Genomic DNA, 6,612 nt, shown 5'->3' on the forward strand with positions numbered 1-6,612 from the left:
TGTTCATATCCAAATCATTACTATAAATGACAAAAAGTAGTGGATACAACACCATTGCTTGTGGCACTCTACTGGTCGCAGGCTTCCAGTCTGAAAAGCAACTCTCCCCATCAGCCTCTGTTTTCTATCTTTTAGCCAGTTCTGTATTCAAATAGCTAGTTCTCCCTGTATTCCATGAGATCTAACCTTGCTAACCAGTCTACCATGAGGAACCTTGTTGAATGCCTTACTGAAGTTCATATAAGCCACATTCACCTCCATACCCTCATCAATCCTCTTTGTTACCTTTTCCAAAAACTCAATCAAGTTTGTGAGATATGATTTTCCACGCACAAAACCATGTTGACTATCCCTAATCAGTCCTTGTCTTTCCAAATGCATGTAAATCCTGTCCCTCAGATTTCCCCATAACAACTTGTCCACCATTGATGTCAGGCATACCCAGTTGATAGTTTCCTGGCTTTTCCTTACCACCTTCCTTAAACAGTGGCACTAAGTTAGCCACACTCCAGTCTTCCAGCACCTCACCTGTGACTGGTTGATGATACAAATATCTCAGCAAGGTGCCCAGCAATCACTTCCCTAGCTTCCCACAGATTTCTAGGATATACCTGATCGGGCCCTAGGGATTTATCCACCTTCATGTGTGATAAGACATTCAGCACCTCCTCGTCCGTAATATGGACATTTTTTAAGATGCCACCATGTCCTGTATCTTCCATGTCCTTCTCCACAGTGAATACTGATGCAAAATACTCATTTAGTATCTGCCCTGTCTCCTGTCATTCCACACATAGGCTTTGCTGATCTTTGAGGGGCCCTATTCTCTCCTGAATTACCCTTTTGTCCTTAATATTTTTATAAAATCCTTTTGTGTTTTCCTTAACTCTAGTTGCCAAAGCTATCTCATGTCCCCTTTTTACCCTCCTGATTTCCCTCTTAAGTATACTCTTACTGCCTATATACTCTTCAAAGAATTCACTCAATCTCTGCTGTTTGTATCTGACATATGCTTGCTTCCTTCTTTTTCCTAGCCAAAACCTTAATTTATTTTGTCATCCTGCACTCCCTAAACCTACCAGCCTTGCCTTTCATCCTAACAGCAATATACTGTGTCTGGACTAGCATTACCTCATTTTTGAAGACTTCCCATTTTCCCAATGACTCTTTTATCTGTGAACATCTGCCCCCAATCAACTTTTGAAAGTTCTTACCTAATACCATAAAAATTTGCCTTCTTCCAATTTAGAACTTCAACTTTTAGATTCAGTCTATCCTTTTCCATCACTATTTTAAAACTAATAGAATTATGGTCACTGGCCCCAAAATGCTCCCCCACTGACACCTGAGTCACCTGCTGTACCTTATTTCCCAAGAGAAGGTCAAATTTTGTACATTCTCTGGTAGGTACATCCACATACTGAATTTTATTAAATTCCATTTCCCATTTCTTGGCCCACCTCCCCAGCTTATCAAGGCTATTTTACAATTTCTGATAACCTTCCTCATTGTCAACGTTACTGCCTATTTTAGTGTCATCTACAAACTTACTAGTCACACCTTGTACATTCTCAACCAAATTATTGAAATAGATAACAAACAGAAGTGGGCCCAGCACCAATCCCTGAGGGACTTCACTAGTCAACGGACTCCAGGAGATGGGTGAGGTACTAAATGAATATTTTGCATCAGTGTTTATTGTGGAAAAGGACATGGAAGGTATAGAATGTCGGGAAATAGATGGTGACAACTTGAAAAATGTCCATATTATGGTGGAGGAAGTACTGCATGTCTTGAATCACATAAAAGTGGATAAATCCAAGAGTCTGATCAGGTGCACCATAGAACTCTGTGGGAAGCTAGGAAAATGATTGCTGGGCCCCTTGCTAAGATATTTGTATCATCAATAGTCACAGGTGAGATGCTGAAACACTGAAGGTTGGCTAATGTAGTACCATTGCTTAAGAAGGGTGGTAAGGACAAGCCAGGGAACTATAGACCAGTGAGCCTGATGTCAGTGGTGGGCAAGTTGTTGGCGGGAATCCTGAGGGACAGGATGTACATGTATTTGGAAAGGCAAGGACTGATTGGGGTAGTCAACATGGCTTTGTGCGTGGGAAATCATGTCTCACAAATTTGAGTTTTTTGAAGAAGCAATAAAGAGCATTGATGAGGACAGAGTGGTAGATGTGATCTATATGGACTTTAGTAAGGTGTTCAACAAGGTTCCCCATGGGAGACTGGTTAGCTAGGTTAGATCTCATGGAATAAAGGGAGAACTAGCCATTTGGATACAGAACTGGTTTGAAAGTAGAAGACAGAGGGCGGCGATGGAGGGTTGTTTTTCAGATTGGAGGCCTGTGACCAGTGGAGTGCCACAAGGATTGGTGCTGGGACCACTACGTTTTGCCATTTATATAAATGATTTGGATGTGAGCATAAGAGGTACAGTTAGTAAGTTTGCAGACAACACCAAAATTGGAGCTATAGTGGACAGCAAAGAAGGTTACCTCAGATTACAAGGGGATCTTGATCAGATGGACCAATGGGCTGAGAAGTGGCAGTTGGAGTTTAATTTAGATAAAGATGAGGTGCTGCATTTTTGGAAAGCAAATCTTAGCAGGATTTATACACTTAATGGTAAGGTCCAAGGGAGTGTTGCTGAACAAAGAGACCTTGGAATACGGATTCATAGCTCCTTGAAAGTGGAGTCGCAGTTAGATAGGATAATGAAGAAGGCGTTTGGTATGCTTTCCTTTATTGGTCAGAGTATTAAGTACAGAAGTTAGGAGGTCATGGTGCGGCTATACAGAATATTGGTTAGGCCACTTTTTGGAATATTGCTTGCAATTCTGGTCTCCTTCCGATCGGAAGGATGGTGTAAAATTTGGAAGGGTTCAGAAAAAATTTACAAGGATGTTGCCAGGGTTGGAGGAGTTGAGCTATAGGGAGAGGTTGAATAGGCTGGGGCTATTTTCCCTGGAGCATCGAAGGGTGACCATATAGAGGTTTATAAAATCACGAGGGGCATGGATAGGATGAATAGACAAAGTCTTTTCCCTGGGGTGGGAGAGTCCAGAACTAGAGGACAAAGGTTAAGGGTGAGAGGGGAAAGATATAAAAGAGACCTAAGGAGTAACCTTTTCACGCAGAGGGTGGTACATGTATGGAATGAGCTGCCAGAGGAAGTGGTGGAGGCTACTATGATTGTAACATTTAAAAGGCATTTGGATGAGTATATGAAAGGAAGGATCTGGAGGGATATGGGCCAGATGCTGGTAGGTGGGATTAGATTGGGTTGGGATATCTGGTCAGCATGGACACGTTCTTTCCGTGCTGTACATCTCTATGACTCCATGACTCCAGTCCAACAAGCATCCTTCCACTATTACCCTCTGCTACTTCCCATCAAGTCAATTATGTATCCAATTTGCCGGCTCCCCTTGGATTCCATGTAATCTAACCTTCCAGAGCAGCCTACCATGTGGAACCTTATCAAAGGTCTTACTAAAATCTACATAGACTGCATCTACTGCCCTCATCAACCTTCCTGGTCACTTCATCAAAGAATTCTAACAAGTTTGTGAGGCATGATTTCCCACGCACAATACTGTGCTGACTGGTTCTAATCAACCCCTGTCCTTCCAAATGCATATATATCTTAGCTCTCAGAATCTTCTCAAGTAACTTACCTACCACAGATGTTAGGCTTGTGAAAAACTACAACTGAAGTTCCAGTTGAGAACCGATCATCGGATAGACATTTCAGTGTGCAGCATTTTTAGGGACAACAAGGGTATTTGGATAAATGAAACTGGCAATACTATGCTACTTATACTAAACATGCTTGCGCAGACCTTGAACAGCATGTTATTAGCAAAGATTGTGACCCTGACCAAACTCATTAACAATAGCACTCATTCTCACTCAAACTGCATGTGGTACTATCACTTCCATTTCGATTGAACTAGTAAGTCATCATACAAAGATCATTAACATTGATAGAATCAAAAAATTACTCTTTCTGTAAAATCCAAATAATGTTTTGGTATTATTGATGATTCTCTGGGAGAGAAATTGATCTGTACGTCCATCAGGAAGAGTCCGATGTGCATACAGAAACAAATGATTGATGTATTGTGCAATTTACCAACATAAAACAGCTACCTAATATTTAATCATATGATTCAAGTTGCACATATCCATTGAAAATCTATTGAGAACAACCTTGGTACAGGAGTTTAGGTGCACACACATATGCATCAAAACCAGTGTGCAGAACAGGGAGATAGTGATGATAATCAATGAACTCTGGGTAGTTGACACAAGCACAGCCAGTTTCAAATTCCATGCTCCAATCTTTGAACTGCCTTATCATCAGTCAACTGAACATATATCAAAGTTAAGGGTTCCTTTGTACCATCTCCACCATCCCCATTTACAGGGATCATGAACTATTTTGAGCTCACTTGTTGAAATATTTCTTTGGGCTGCTAACTTGACTTTATGTGTTTCTAAAATTTTCCTATAACTTCACCAAGGTTTGAAAACTCTACAAGGAGTGATCTAGCAGGGCTGATGAATTTTGTAGTGATTTAATGTCATCTTCTGAAATAGATTTCTTCCAGGCTTTAGTGTTGTTAGATCAGATTTACATTCAAGTAAGTAAGCATTAAAGCTTCATTGAAGGCAATTATTTACAAGAGATTGTAAGAGACAACAAGTCTGTTACCCAACACATTTAGATCCCAGTTCCAGGTGATCTAATATCCCAAACCATAGCTCCTTAAGCACATGCTTAGTTGTTGTTTTTAGATTAGATGTGTAGTTAACCCTTTACCCTACATCTGTCTCCAAGTTCACACATTCTGAAAACTGTTAATCTCATGAAATAGTTATGATTTTCATCCAACCCCTACTGACCACATCCACCTTCACCCAAGCCTCTGTCGCCTGAGGGATCAATCTGCAACAGTATATTTGGCTCTCCTGCCGGATGTGTAGGATACCTGAGTTCTCTCTAATCACTATTTTGTTGGGTGAACAGATCGAGACAGGGGACAGCAGCTCATCTCCCAAGACAACCGGCTCTTGAGTAGTAATAAATCTTTGAAACAAAAAATAACAAAGAATTATAGATGCTAGAAATCCAAAATGAAACAGAAATTGCTGGAGAAACTTATAAGTCTGGCTCATCTGTCGAAAGAAAGCAGAGTTAACATTTTGAGTATCGTGACCCTTCATCAGAACTTACTATAGCCAGGAAAATATTGGTATTTAGGATGAAGTAACCAATAGGTGGAGATGGAGCCCAGAGAAAGAGAAAAGACATAGGAAAAGGTGCTCAGGCCCAAAAGTTATTGAATTTAATATTGTGGCCTGAAGCCTGCAGGTTCCCCAAGTGGAATATGAAATGTTATTCTTCCAGCTTGCCTTGCCTTGCCCAGCTTTGCTCAGGTGCTGCAGCAAGCTAGAGACAGAGATGTTGGCCAGGGAATACAGTGATGTGTGTTAAAGTAGCAGGCAACCAGTAGCACAGAGTTATTTTAGCAGACAGAATATGGGTGTTCTGCAAAGTGGTCACCCAGTCTGCATTTCATCTCCACAATGTAGATAAGAACACAATATAGCAAATACATCACTGTGTCACCTGGAAGGTAATTCTGTAGCTTTGGATTGTGAGGGGAGAGGAAGAAAATGGGCAAGTGTTTCAACGACAGCGATTGCATGAGAAGGTGTCATGGAGGTATGAGGAGCTGTCTGGAGGAGGAGACTAGGATGTCCCAGAGGAGTGGTCCCTGCAGAAGGCAGACAAAGGGGGAGAGAGGTGGTGGCATCATGCTGGAAATGGTTGAAATGACGTCTGAGAATACTTTGAATCTGAATGCTGGTGGTGTTATAATTGAGAACCATGGGAACCTTTTTGGTGTTGTGGAAGGGAAGAGAAAGATGAGGGCTGAAGTATGGGAAATGGGTCAGACCTAGCTGAGGGTCCTGTCACCCACACTGGTCAGGAATCCTCAGTTCAGGAAAAAAGTGGACATTTCAGACGCTCCTTGTAGAAGCAGGAATAACTGGGAGAATAGAAAAGAGTTTTTTACAGGAAGTGGTGCATGAGAATATATAGTCCCAGTTACCTGTGGGAGTTGGTGGGTTTGTAGTGAATAGTGCTGGCCATCCTATCCTCAGAAATGGAGACTGGGATGTCGAGGAAGGGTAGGAAGGACTCAGAGATATACCAGGTGAAAGTAAGGGCTGGGTGGAAGTGAGAGGCAAGATTCATACATTATCATGAAAGAGGAAGTGTTGGGGAAGCTCATGGAGCTAAGGGTAGATAAGTCTCCTGAACCTGATGGAATGCATCCCAGGGTACTAAAAGAGATGGCAGGAAAATTAGCAAATGCGCTTTTGGTAATTTTCCAAACTTTACTGGACTTTGGAACAGTTCCAGCAGATTAGAAAACAGAAAATGTGATGCCACTGTTTAAAAAGGGAGGTAAATGAAAGATGGAGAATTATGATTAGATTCCCTACAGTGTGGAAAAGAGCCCTTCGGCCCAACCAGTTCACACAGGCCCTCTGAAGAATAACCTACCCTGACCTATTTCCCTC

The sequence above is a fragment of the Chiloscyllium punctatum genome, chromosome 2, assembly GCF_047496795.1.
Source record: "Chiloscyllium punctatum isolate Juve2018m chromosome 2, sChiPun1.3, whole genome shotgun sequence".
In the NCBI taxonomy this organism is placed as follows: domain Eukaryota; kingdom Metazoa; phylum Chordata; class Chondrichthyes; order Orectolobiformes; family Hemiscylliidae; genus Chiloscyllium; species Chiloscyllium punctatum.